Source organism: Chiloscyllium plagiosum, unplaced genomic scaffold, assembly GCF_037043375.1.
Source record: "Chiloscyllium plagiosum isolate Xiang-an unplaced genomic scaffold, Cpla_swu_hap1 HiC_scaffold_47, whole genome shotgun sequence".
Lineage (NCBI taxonomy): Eukaryota > Metazoa > Chordata > Chondrichthyes > Orectolobiformes > Hemiscylliidae > Chiloscyllium > Chiloscyllium plagiosum.
In genome coordinates this window covers 19,352,579-19,366,453 of record NW_028270185.1, presented here as the reverse complement: position 1 = coordinate 19,366,453, position 13,875 = coordinate 19,352,579, and the positions used below count along the sequence as shown (strand labels likewise).

At 44.7% G+C, this 13,875-nt stretch overlaps 1 protein-coding gene and 1 long non-coding RNA gene across 2 annotated transcripts in view; one reads left to right on the top strand and one right to left on the bottom strand.

The window, feature by feature from the left end:
- LOC122542713 (homeodomain-interacting protein kinase 4-like) overlaps nt 1–13,875 on the bottom strand; it is a 36,436-nt gene that overhangs the window by 9,391 nt on the left and 13,170 nt on the right. The gene's annotated exons all lie outside the window — the stretch shown is intronic.
- Nucleotides 10,243–13,875, top strand: part of LOC148135998 (uncharacterized) — a 33,600-nt gene continuing 29,967 nt past the window's right edge. Inside the window, exons 1-2 of the long non-coding RNA XR_015754745.1 lie at nt 10,243–10,394; nt 10,574–10,674. This is a non-coding gene — a long non-coding RNA (uncharacterized LOC148135998). The remainder of the gene's footprint in view (nt 10,395–10,573; nt 10,675–13,875) is intronic.

The following is a 13,875-nucleotide window of genomic DNA, read 5'->3' as shown; positions in this document are numbered from 1 at the left end:
GCACCAATTAACCTCTAGTCTCAATTGCTTATTTGGTAGAGAAAGTTTCAGATTTCTATTCAGCTTTTGTATGAAGAGGTGTTTCCTGACATCATTCTCAGAACTCTAATTGAAGGTTTATATGTCTTTATTTCAGACTCTTCTGCCTGAAAAAATAGTAGCTCTTGATGTAACCTAGTAACTCATTTAGACACCTGGATTAGGTCACACACCGAGCTTCCAGATGTACCTTCCAGATATTCTGTGGAATTTATAATACAATTCAGTGTAGTGAGGAGTTTATGTGATCCAGTGGTATGTCCATAACTCTGAGCCAGAAGACCCTGGTTCACATCCCATTTGTTTTAGGGGTGTGTAGTAACATCTCTGAACAGGTTGATTAGAAATATCTACAGTTCACTATTTCATTTAGGAAGTTCTGGGTTAGTATTGTGGTTAGTATCCCTGCCTGTCAAGCTGGAGACCAGCAGAAAATTTCCCGACAGGCAGTGGTTGATCCATGTGTGAATGGCTGAATGTAAATTATACAGGTAGAATCGTGCAAGTGAAAGTGTACAAATAGAATTGTGCAGCCGAGATTACAAAGATGGAATGTGCAGGTGAAATTAGACAAATGGAGTTGTTTGGTGAAATTACGCTAGTAGAATTGTGCAGGTGAAACTATAAAAATAGTTTTCTACAGGTGAAATTACACGGGTGGGATTGTGTAGGTGAGATTGTACCAATAGAATTGTACAGGTGAAATTACATAGGAGAATTGTGCAGTTGAAACTATACAAATAGAACTGTACAGCGAAACTCTCCTTATGGAATTGTGCAGGTGAAATTATACAAATGGAATTGTACAGATGAAATTAGGCAGGTGGGATTGTGCAGGTGAAAATGTAGATTGAATTCTGCAGTTCTGATTAAACAAGTAGAATTGCGCAGGTCGACTTATACAGATGAAACTATTTAGGTGGGATTGTATGGGTGATCTTATATACGTGGAATTGAAGAGGTGGAATTGTACAGGTGGTAAGGGCTATTTGGTGGTGACAGTTTAACAAGCAGCTGAATAATACCCAAGCAACAGTCTGAAAAGATCTGAATAGTTGCTGCAGAGCTGATGTCCAATCAGCAGATGGGGCTGTTGACAATCTTGATTATTTTTCCAGACCTAGCAACAGGCAACGACTACATCATCATTCTTGGGTTTTACAAGGACAAGGACAACACAATTATATTGCACCTTTACCCAACTAAATGACCCCAAATGCATCAATAGGGTTGACCTTGACAGGGATATATTTTTCTTTATTCCTTCATGGGATGTAGTGTCACTGGTTAATTCAGCATTTATTACCCATCCTGATAGAGTCATAGAGATGTACAGCATGGAAACAGACCCTTCAGTCCAACCCGTCCATGCCGACCAGATATCCCCACCCAATCTAGTCCCACCTGCCAGCACCTGACCCATATCCCTTCAAATCCTTCCTATTCATATACCCATTCAAATGCCAACTAAATATTGCAATTGTACCAGCCTCCACGATTTCCTCTGGCAGCTCATTCCATACACATACAACCCTCTGTGTGGAAAAAGTTGCCCCGTAGGTCTCTTTTATATCTTTCCCCTCTTACCCTAAACCTATTCCCTCTAGTTCTGGACTCCCTGACCCCAGGGAAAAGACTTTGTATATTTATCCTATCCATGCCCCTAATACTTTTGTAAACCTCTATAAGGTCACCCCTCAGCCTCCGACGCTCCAGGGAAAACAGCCCCAGCCTGTTCAGCCTCTTTCCTATAGCTCAAATTCTCCAAACCTGGCAACATCCTTGTAAATCTTTTCTGAACCTTTCAAGTTTCACAGCATCTTTCTGATAGAAAGGAGAACAGAATTGCATGCAATATTCCAACAGTGGCCTAACCAATGTCCTGTACAGCTGCAACATGACCCCCCAACTCCTGTACTCAATACTCTGACCAATAAAGGAAAGCATACCAAACGCCTTCTTCACTATCCTATCTACCTGCGACTCCACTTTCAAGGAGCTATGAACCTACTCTCCAAGGACTCTGTTCAGCAATGCTCCCTAGGACCTTGTCATTAAGTGTATAAGTCCTGCTAAGATTTGCTTTCCCAAAATGCAGCACCTCACATTTATCTGAATTAAACTCCAACTGCCACTTCTCAGCCCATTGGCCCATCTGGTCCAGAACCTATTGTAATCTGAGGTAACCCTCTTCACTGTCCACTACACCTCCAATTTTGGTGTCATCTGCAAACTTACTAACTGTCCCTCTTATGCTCGCATCCAAATCATTTATGTAAATGACAAAAAGTAGAGGACCCAGTACCGATCCTTGTGGCACTCCACTGGTCACAGGCCTCCAGTCTGAAAAACAACCCTTTTATCTTTGAGCCAGTTCTGTATCCAAATGGCTAGTTCTCCCTGTATTCCGTGAGATATAATCTTGCTAATCAGTCTCCCATGGGGAACCTTGTTGAACGCCTTACTGACGTTCATATAGATCACGTCTACCGCTCTGCCCTCATCAATTCTCCCTGTTACTTCCTCAAAAAACTCAATCAAGGTTGTGAGACATGATTTTCCACACACAAAGCCATGTTGACTATCCCTAATCAGTCCTTGCCTTTCCAAATACATGTACATCTGGTCCCTCAGGATTCTCTCCAACAACTTGCCCAGCACCGACGTCAGGCTCACTGGTCTATAGTTCCCTGGCTTGTCCTTACCACCCTTCTTAAATAGTGGCACCACGTTAGCCAACCTCCAGTCTTCCGGCACCTCACCTGTGACTATTGATGATACAAATATCTCAGCAAGAGGCCCAGCAATCACTTCTCTAGCTTCCCACAGAGTTCTAGGGTACATCCGATCAAGTCCTGGGGATTTATCCACCTTTATCTGTTTCAAGACATCCAGCACTTCTCCTCTGTAATATGGACATTTTGCAAGATGTCACCAGCTATTTCCCTACAGTCTATATCTTCCATATCCTTTTCCACAATAAATACTTTGAGATCCTAATTATCCAGAGCGCAGTTAAGTGTCAACCACATTGCTGTGGATCTGGAGTCACATGTGGAGAAAGTTAAAAATCACACAACACCAGGTTATAGTCCAACAGGTTTAATTGGAAGCAGTAGCTTTTGGAGCGATGCTCCTTCATCCAAAGAGTAACCTACCCAGACCCAGTTCCCTCTGACTAATGCACCTAACACTACAGGCAATTTAGCATGGCCAATCCACCCTAACCTGCACATCTTTGGATTGTGGGAGGAAACCAGAGGACCCGGAGTAAACCCATGCAGACACGGGGAGAATGTGCAAACTCCACACAGACAGTCACCTGAGGCTGGAATCGAACCTTGGTCCTTGGCGCTGTGAGGCAGCAGTGCTAACCACTGAGTCACTGTGCCATCCAGATATTCACTAGTGGGATGCAGGTATTGTTAGCTGGCCAGTATTTATTTCCCATCTGTAGTTGCCCTTGAGAAGGTGGCGTAGAGTGTAGTGACTGTAGCAAGGTCAGCCAGGAGGACATCATAGAATATGAGTTCCAATTATTACTGTTATACTGGATCGGGTGGGATTCTATTCTCTGGAGTTCAGAAGAATGAGGAGGTATCTGCTGGAAACCTATAAAATGTTAATGGGACCAGACAGGGTAAATACAGGAAGGATGTTCCCGATGACTATGGAGTCCAGGTGCAGGAGTCATAATCTAAGGATATGGGATAAGCTATGTAGGACTGAAATATGGAGCAATGTCTTCTCCCAGAGAGTGGCAAACCTATAGAATTCTCTAACACAGAAAGCAGTTGAGGCCAAATCATTAACTGTTTTCAGGATGGAATTGGATATAATTCTTAGAGCTAAAGGATATGGTGAGAAATTAGGAACTAGGGACTGAGTTGGATGATTGACCCCATGATCATATTGAATGGGGGAGCAGGTCAAAGGGCTGAATGGTCTAATCATGCTCCTATTTTCTTATGTTTCTATGATAATCCATCTCATCCGCCAATCCTTTCACTGACACCAAGTCACACCCTCCATCTCGCAGTCTCCACATCTGTGTAACTATACAAGGTACATCATCTTAAAAACAGTGCAAACTCTCAGACTTCCCTCCCTCCATCCACCCACAGCCACAAAGGGAATGGGACTGTGGGAAGGAGTACTCCGGCCTAAACTCTCTGCCCCATGTTAGAGAGATGTACTCAGCATCATGAGTGGCCGAGACCACTGGGAACGGTGGTCAGTTTCTGCCTGTACAGCCCTTTTCCAGCTCCTAACTCTCACTCCCTCCCACTGCTGTCTGGTGGAATAGAGTGAATGTGTGTCATTGAATCCCTACAGTGTGCACAGAATCTCCACACCCACCCTCCGAAGAGCAACCCACCCAGACCCATTCCATTTCTCTACATTTTACTCCTAACTAATGCACCTAACCTACACTTCCCTGATTAGTATGGACAATTTAGCATGGCCAATTCACCTAACCTGCACATCTTTGGATTGTGGGAGGAAACTGGAGCACCTCGAGGAAACCCACACAGACACAGGGAGGATGTGCAAACTCCATTGAACCCTGGTGCCTGGTACAGTGAGGCAGTGTTGCTAACCACTGAGCCACTGTACCCTAGTTCTGCCTTTTCCACAGTGGCTTCCTTGTTCCCCTCCTCTTCCCTATCCTCCCTTCCCTGCAGCAGCCCCTGCAAGGTAGAGCAGATGGAGACACGGTGACAGCATCAGCAAACCCCAACATCTGATATGACACTCACAACCACCAGCTCAGAAACTGGCACTGTGTGAACTGTTAAAGGGCAAAAGGGTAAGATCGGCACCTGATGGAACACCAGGCCTGAGTGCCCACATGGAAGGGGAAACCCTAGTTTATGCAGTCACCTCACAACAGGCACACTGACAAGGATTCTGATGGGATGGCCTGCTGATGAGCACAAGCACCAAAATCTTGGAGGACACACCAACAAAAGACAGCCCAGCTCCTAAGGGGCATCAGGTAGAGCCCAGCGTGAAGTGGTGGTCAACCCCATGACATAGCTGCCCCATCTAGCACCTCTGTCCCAGCTTCCACAACAGCCCAGGCCAAGGCCTCCTGAAGTCTCGATGCAGTAGCTGAGGGCTCACACCTCAGGGCAGGACAATGCAGACTGCTCCCTCGCAGCTGGAAATCTCAGTCCTCAGTGGAGCAGTTCAGGTTCTTCCCACAGTTCCTGTCGTCCGGGAAATGATCACCATTGCTGAGATGCCGAACTGTGGAAATATCTGCTCTCCCCTGTCACCATGACCGTGTCCCCACCGCTGCCACTCTGCCAGTATCCTCGCTATTACCTCTCACCCACTATGGGGGAGCGGTCTGAATCTGGCTGTAAGATGGGGCAAAAATTCCCATCAGATACCCTGGACTAAAACCCTCTGAACTTGGGACATGAATTTGTGGAATTCACATTTGAACTAAGAGTCATTGAGCACTCTGGCTGAGACAGAGTAAGCAATATGTAAAAACAATGACTGCAGATGCTGGAAACCAGATTCTGGATTAGTGGTGCTGGAAGAGCACAGCAGTTCAGGCAGCATCCAAGGAGCTTCAAAATTGACGTTTCAGGCAAAAGCCCTTCATCAGGAATAAAGGCAGTGAGCCTGAAGCGTGGAGAGATAAGCTAAAGGAGGGTGGGGAGAAAGTAGCATAGAGTACAATGGGTGAGTGGGGAAGGGGATGAAGGTGATAGGTCAGGGAGGAGAGGATAGGTGGAAAAGGAGATAGGCAGGTAGGACAAGTCTGGACAAGTCATGGGGTCAGTGCTGAGCTGGAAGATTGGAACTAGGGTGAGGTGGGGGAAGGGGAAATGAGGAAACTGTTGACGTCCACATTGATGCCCTGGGGTTGAAGTGTTCTGAGGCGGAAGATGAGGCGTTCTTCCTCCAGGCATCTGGTGGTGAGGGAGCGGCAGTGAAGGAGGCCCAGGACCTCCATGTCCTCAGCAGAGTGGGAGGGGGAGTTGAAATGTTGGGCCACGGGGCGGAGATGTTCCCTAAAGCGCTCTGCTAGGAGGCGCCTAATCTCTCCAATTTAGAGGAGACCGCATCGGGAGCAACGGATACAATAAATGATATTAGTGGATGTGCAAGTAAAACTTTGGTGGATGTGGAAGGCTCCTTTAGGGCCTTGGATAGAGGTAAGGGAGGAGGTGTGGGCGCAGGTTTTACAGTTCCTGCGGTGGCAGGGGAAAGTGCCAGGATGGGAGGGTGGGTTGTAGGGGGTCGTGGACCTGACCAGGTAGTCACGGAGGGAACGGTCTTTGCGGAAGGCGGAAAGGGGTGGGGAGGGAAATATATTCCTGGTGGTGGGGTCTGTTTGGAGGTGGCGGAAATGTCGGCGGATGATTTGGTTTATGCGAAGGTTGGTAGGGTAGAAGGTGAGCACCATGGGCTTTCTGTCCTTGTTACGGTTGGAGGGGTGGGGTCTGAGGGCGGAGGTGCGGGATGTGGACGAGATGCATTGGGGGGTATCTTTAACCACGTGGGAAGGGAAATTGCGGCCTCTAAAGAAGCAGGCCATCTGGTGTGTTCTGTGGTGGAACTGGTCCTCCTGGGAGCAGATACGGCAGAGGCGGAGGAATTGGGAATACGGGATGGCATTTTTGCAAGAGGTAGGGTGGGAAGAGGTGTAATCCAGGTAGCTGTGGGAGTCGGTGGGTTTTTAAAAAATGTCAGTGTCAAGTCGGTCGTCATTAATGGAGATGGAGGTGTCAGAGATGGTCCAGGTAAATTTAAGGTCAGGGTGGAATGTGTTGGTGAAGTTGATGAGCCCAGGGCCAGCTGTCTGGAATGGGTTAAGCTTGAGGAAGACCCCCACAAATGCCTCCGCTCATATACAATAAAATAAAGCTCATGCAGAACAAACAATCAAGACATTCTGGAGCCTACAAAATTACAAAACCATTCAACTTTTAATCAATTTACTTGGACATAGATACTGAACATTCCATACCATTGTAGACATGCAAATCTGTTTCCCTTGAATGGGATGGCCTTCACACTATCAGCAGCACCTTAACCTAGAGAGTTAAAAATCAAACAACACCAAGTTATAGTCGAGAGTGTGGTGCTGGAGGCTCGTGAATGGGTATCAGTGACCCTGATGCCCACTGATTCTCACTTGGCTACAGTTCCTGATCCAGTTCGGGGACCACCTCCTTGGTGAACCTGCAGGGGTTGCTCTTGGCTGAGCTAAGAGTTGGGGGAAAGTGTTCCCCGAAAAACTGTGGCAAACAAGATCCTCCCTCTGTGCAGACATTGCCCCTCCCCTTTCTGTGCTCCATTTGTCTGTCCAAACTGTTAGAGGTCAGCAATTCCCCTGCCCCCTGTCAATGAGGATGCAACTCTACTCTCTATGAAATCCAACCAGTTACTGCAAAGCACCTTTAGTAACAGTGTGTCTGCAAGCTTTCAGATCGCAGGGCAGAGTCAGAGGCAGTTCACTGGTAAGGTAGATCCCTGTTCCATTAAATATCGCAAGTTAGATGTTTGTACGTTTAAATAGTGTCAATTAGATTGCCTGCCCCTTTCAATAGTGCAGGTTACTTATCTATTCCTTTAAATAGTTGGAGTTACAAGCTTGATGCTTGAAATAATGCAAGTTAAATGCTTGACCTCTTTAAAAAGGGCAAGTTAGATGCCCTGTCCCTTTAAATAGCTCATGTTAGATGCCTGTTCCTTGGACTTGCAGAAATTGATGCCAGTCCTTTTAATTAGTGCAAGTCAGATGCCTGTCCATTTAAATAAAGGTGATTTTGATGTGTGTCCCAATAAATAGCACAGGTCAGATATCAGTCCCTTTAAGTAGTGCAAGTAGGGAGTCCATCCATCTAAATTGCTCAAGTTTGATGCCTGCCCCTTTAAATAGCATGTGTTAGATGCCCATCATTTTAAATGGCGCAGATTTAATTGTCATCTTTTTAACTGGTGCAATCTCGATGCCTGTCCTTCTAAATAGTGCAACATAGGCCACATCCCTTTAAAAAGCAGGAGTGACATGCCTGACCATTTAAACCTGTTCCTTTAAATTGCAGGGGTTAGACACCTGTCCTTTTAAATAGTTCTAGATAGATATCTGTCCAGTTAAATAGCAGAAGTGAGTTGGATATCCCTTTATATAGCCCAATTTAGGTGTCCATCCCATTAATTAATGCTTGTTAGATGCCTGTCCCTTCAAAGTGCTTGTTCTTATTACCGGTGCAAGTTGGATTCCTATCTCATCAAACAGCAAGAGTTAGATGCCTGTTCCTATAAATAATGTGAGATGGATGCCTGTACCTTTAACTAGTGCAATTTTATGCTGTTTCTTTTAACTGGCCTAAAGTAGAGGCCTGTGACTTGAAATAGCATGAGATAGATGCCTGCCCCTTTAAATAGAGCAGGTTAATTGTCCATCCTTTTAAATAATGCAATTAGGATGCTGTCCCTGTAAATAGCGCAAGTTGGAAATCTATTCCTTTAATGAGCACAAGTTAGATGCCTGTCCCTTTCAATGACCCGAGTTAGACAGCTGTACCTTTAAATAGCACCAGTTTGATGCATGATGCATGTTTTTTAATGCGTTCATGGAATGAGGGCATCATTAGCTAGGCCTGTATTTATCACTCATCCCTAATTACCCAAAGGGCATTTAGAGTCAACCGCATTGCTGTGGCTTTGGAGTAACGTGTAGGCCAGCCCAGGTAAAGATGGCAGTTTCCTTCCCTAAAGGACTTTAGCGAACCAGATGGGTTTTTCCTGACAATCAGCGATAGATTCAGGGTTATCATTAGTCTCACAATTCCAGATTTGTATTGAATTCAAATTCTAACATCCCGTGGCGCGATTTGAACTCAGGTCCCCAGACATTGCTTCGGTCTCTGGATTAACAGCACAGCGATAATACTATTAGGCCATAACCTCTGCTTAGAATAAAGTAGACGTTTTGATTTAACTTTGTTTTAAGGAGCTTACATTTTCCCAAACAAAGAAGGTCATTGGCAAGTGATTAATCAACATGTGGTGGCAGGGAGACGCTGAAGATGAGAGCTGGGCCATCACAAATAATGTCACGTCATGGGAAGATGTACATCAAATCAGTGTAAATATATTCAGTTTGGATACATCTGTAATTCAGAACCACTGCCTCTTGTAATCAGAACTGTCTGATGAAAGTGAAAGAAAAACCTGCATTTACAGCGTGTCTTTCGCAAAACTACGAAGAATTTCTCAGCCAATAAAGTCCCTTTAAGTTTGTTCACTGTTTTGGAATAGGGAATGGGATATCATGATGCCAACACAAACCAAGAGCATTTCCATTGTGATCGGAGTGATTTATAAACTGTTTATGGATGAAGAAATGGTAGTTAGCCATAATGAAAATAGATGGCCATGGGTGTTAAGTATCAAAGATTAAAATGCTGCTTGACAGAGTACAGTGTCTGCTTTTCTTGTTGATACTTTATTTACAAATTGCAAACTCCAACCACATTGAGTACTTGTTAATGCAGGAGAAAGTGAGGACTGCAGATGCTGGAGATCAGAGCTGAAAATTTGTTGCTGGAAAAGCGCAGCAGGTCAGGCAGCATCCAAGGAGCAGGAGAATCAACGTTTCGGGCATGAGCCCTTCTTCAGGAATGAGGAAAGTGTGTCCAGCAGGCTAAGATAAAAGGTAGGGAGGAGGGACTTGGGGGAGGGGCGTTGGAAATGCGATAGGTAGAAGGAGGTCAAGGTGAGGGTGATAGGCCAGAGTGGGGGTGGGGGCGGAGAGGTCAGGAAGAAGATTGCAGGTTAGGAAGGCGGTGCTGAGTTTGTGGGATTTGACTGAGATAAGGTGGGGAGAGGGGAAATGAGGAAACTGGAGAAATTGGAGTTCCACTGTGGTTGGAGGGTTCCTAGGCGGAAGATGAGGCGCTCTTCCTCCAACCGTCGTGTTGCTATGGTCTGGCGATGGAGGAGTCCAAGGACCTGCATGTCCTTGGTGGAATGGGAGGGGGAGTTGAAGTGTTGAGCCACGGGGTGGTTGGGTTGGTTGGTCCGGGTGACCCAGAGGTGTTCTCTGAAACATTCCGCAAGTAGGCGGCCTGTACTTGTTAATGCACCCAGTTCTCACCCAATCAACTTTGAACTAACATGTATTCTTCACTGGTTCCCTTGTTCCATTTGGTTTCAGGCATCTCTCTCAGACCCTACTGGATGATTAACAAAGTTGTATCAGATGGGATGAAAGGCTTTCTGCTCCTCACCTTCTCACTTCATGCTCGGCTAGCAAAAGCTTAAACCCCCAAGAAATTGCTCAGGGTGAAGTTTCTGCTCTGGAATAGCTTCTCCTTGAATATGTGAGTAATTGAAATGGATTTTAGATATTGTTCCGGTTGACTTATTACAGAGATGCTAGTGCACACCTTTGGAGCAGGTGGGGCTTGAAGCTGCATTGCACAGCTCTGAGGTAAGGACACTGTCATTGCACCACCAGAGCCCCTAGTGATTAGGGTTTAATCTTTCTTCATTTGCACAGAGGAGCAGCAGTGACTCACCAGGCAGTAAACTGACGGTCACCGAGTCTCATTCCAATGGTTTGGATCCACTTTCAGTGTGTTGGATGTTAGTCCCTGAATTGTAAGTGACAGTATATTTTTTACAAGTATTTTAAAATATGTTTCAGCCAGAAGAAAGGATAGGGGCATTGACAGAAACATTAATGCTGTAATTGATTTCTCTCCTGTGAGGTTGCTAAGAATCAGTCTCTTGCTTCAGGATTGACCCCAGAGCAGGTTCTGAACCAGCCTCCTGCCTCTTTTGATAAATCATTAAATTGGATCAAGTTAAATTCAACTTAAGCCAGCCACTGTGCACCACTAATTCACACACCAGCATGGTTCAGTTTGCTCCAACCTTCGGATACAGATAGAGTTAACCGAAAATAAGTAAAAATCAGAGTCGCATCAGAATCTTTAGCAAACCTGAGCCACCCCTGATTACCTAAATCAGTGAAAGAGAGATTGATGGAAAATGGAATCTAGCTTCAGGGGTGACAACCTCTAAGTCTCACTCAACAGTTGAACAGTGCCTCCTTCAGGGGACCAAGCTGCAAGCTGAGTCCGTGTTTACTGATGGGAAGCTCTTGGGTGCAACATTCAGAGAGGATAATCCATCAGATGGACAAATATTGCACCTTCCAAACCCATGACCATTACTATCTCGAAAGTCAAGGGCAGCAGATACATGGGGCACACCACCAATTGCAAGTTTCCCTCCAGGCCACTCACCATCCTGACTTGAAATGTACCGCCATTCCTTCACTGTCACTGGGTCAAAACCCTAGAATTCCCTCCTTAACAGTGTTGTGGGTTTCCCCACACCTTAAGGATGACAGCAGTTCAAGAAAGCAGCTCAACCCCTCCTTTTCCGGGGCAATTAGGGATAGGCAATGATTGCTGGCCCAGTCAGTGACATCCACATCCCTTTAATGAATCAAGATAAATACATTGTTGATCACATGGATTCCCTTTCCAATTGTTCCTTGTCTTGAGATTCTCAGGCATTTAATGGTCACCTAAAGGCTTTGAATGAAACTAGCCAACATGCTGCCTCTCATTAATTATTATAAAGTGGTTTTTGTATGCAATTTCTCATGGGAACAATGTTGTGGAATAGAAGTGAACAGGAGTGCTGCACTATTAGATGTGTAAACTCTCAGATGAAATACTGAGCTGAGGCTCTGCCTGGCCCCTCAGGTGAAGTAAAAGACCCCATTGAAGAGTAGTGGGGATTTTCCCCAGTAACCTGGTCAATATTTGTACCAGTCTACATCACAAAAGCAGATCAGCTCATTGTTGCATTATTGTTGCCTGTGGGAGTTTCTTGTGCAAATATAGCGTGCCATGTTTCCACATACCAGGACAGTGACTGCATCTTATTGGCTCTATAGTCCTTCAAAACATGTTGAGGTCTTCTTTGTATAAATATAGTATTTTCTTCTTTACTTCCTGTCTCCTCCTCTCCTTCCTCCTTCCCTCTGCACCTAGTTACCCCTACTCTGTATATACATCTCAACATGTCTTTGGACATTTATGAAAAGCAACTATTATTTCCTTCAGACGTTTATTACTTAGGCTTATGAAGATCATGTAATTTTGAGCCTGTGTCAACTAAATTTTAAAACATCCATTTTCAAAACATTCTGGAATGAGACAGACAGATGGTTGAGGGGAGAAGAGCATTTGGTTCATCATTGGGATGTTTTAGAGTGAGGACACGCGAATGCACGTTTTTATTAACGGTAAGAACCACCACAGCGGACTGTCCTGAAACAGTCCATTGTTTACTGTAAATCATGAAGGTATTTTCTTTAAAAAATACAAAACAAATAATCAGTTCCAGAGGCTCAGCCTGCACTTAGCCTATATGAGCATTCCTCTAAGAATCTACAGCGATTGTAAAATGAAAGATTCTGTCTTGTTTGTTGACAGGCATATTCAGAATGGAAAATAAAGAGATGGAGGATGAATCAGTGTTATTTTGCATCAGTTCTCCCTGGTGAGGATGCAAGTAACATTCCAGAAGCAATTATAGATTACAGAATAAAAGGGAGGGAGGACCTCAGGAAAATTACAATTACCAGAGAAGGGGTATTGACAGGGGGAGGTGATCGTCATGTGGTGTTATTGCTGGACTGTTAATCCAAAGACCCAGATAATGTCCTGGGGACCTGGGTTCAAATCCTGCCACAGCAAATGGTGCAACTAGAACTCAATAAAAATCTGGATTTTAGAACAATTAATCTATTGTCAGAAAACTCCGTCTGGTTCACTAATGTCCTTTAAAGAAGGAAACTGCCATCCTTACCTGGTCTGGCCTACATGTGACTCCAGACCCACAGCAATGCGATTTACTCTTAACTGCTTGATGGGCAGTGAATGCTGGTCCAGCTAGTGATGTACTCCTGTGAATGAATAAAAAAAACCTGTTGGAGGTGTGGGCTGGCCAGTCCTTGGCTCCTGATAGATTTCATTCTCGTAGTTGCTACCAGACTGTGGGTGAGGTTCCTCATGTTATTCCTGCACCAGATGGGAGATCTCAAATTGGCAAGCACCCACATGGAGAGGGATGAACTGACTCCCCTTCTTAATTCACCTGCCCCCCCACCTCGATTCTCGCAACAAAATTAAATTGTAAAGTATCTCTCGTTTGTGAATTCTTTTGGCCCAGACCAAATTGTGTTTTAAAAGGAGCCAGCATAACTAAGCTTTCTTAAATTGAAAGGGTGAGTTCATTATTACTAAATGCAAAAAGAAATAATAATGCAACACATATTAAAAATGAGACATGAATCTGAAAAAAAGATATAAGTTAGAAGCTGTGCAGATATGTCTCTATTGGTTGCTTGTGAAGAGAGGATAGTGGGTTGTTTGTGAAGAGAGGATAGTGGGTTGTTTATAGTTGAACAGTGAATTTTTTGAAGTTTTGGCTTTGTGATATAGTTGAAATCCTTTTGCTCTGACCAGGATCGGTGTTGGGTCCACTACTTTTTGTCATTTATATAAACGATTTGGATGTGAAATAGGAGGTATAGTTAGTAAGTTTGCAGGTAACACCAAAATTGGAGGTGTAGTAGACAGCGAAGAAGGTTACCTCAGATTACAACGGGATCTCAATCAGATGGGCCAATGGGCTGAGGAGTGGCAGATGAAGTTTAATTTAGGTAAATGCGAGGTGTTGCATTTAGGAAAGCAACTCTTAGCAGGACTTATACATTTAATGGTAAGGTCCTAGGGAATGTGGTGAACAAAGCGACCTGGAGTGCATGTTCATAGCTCC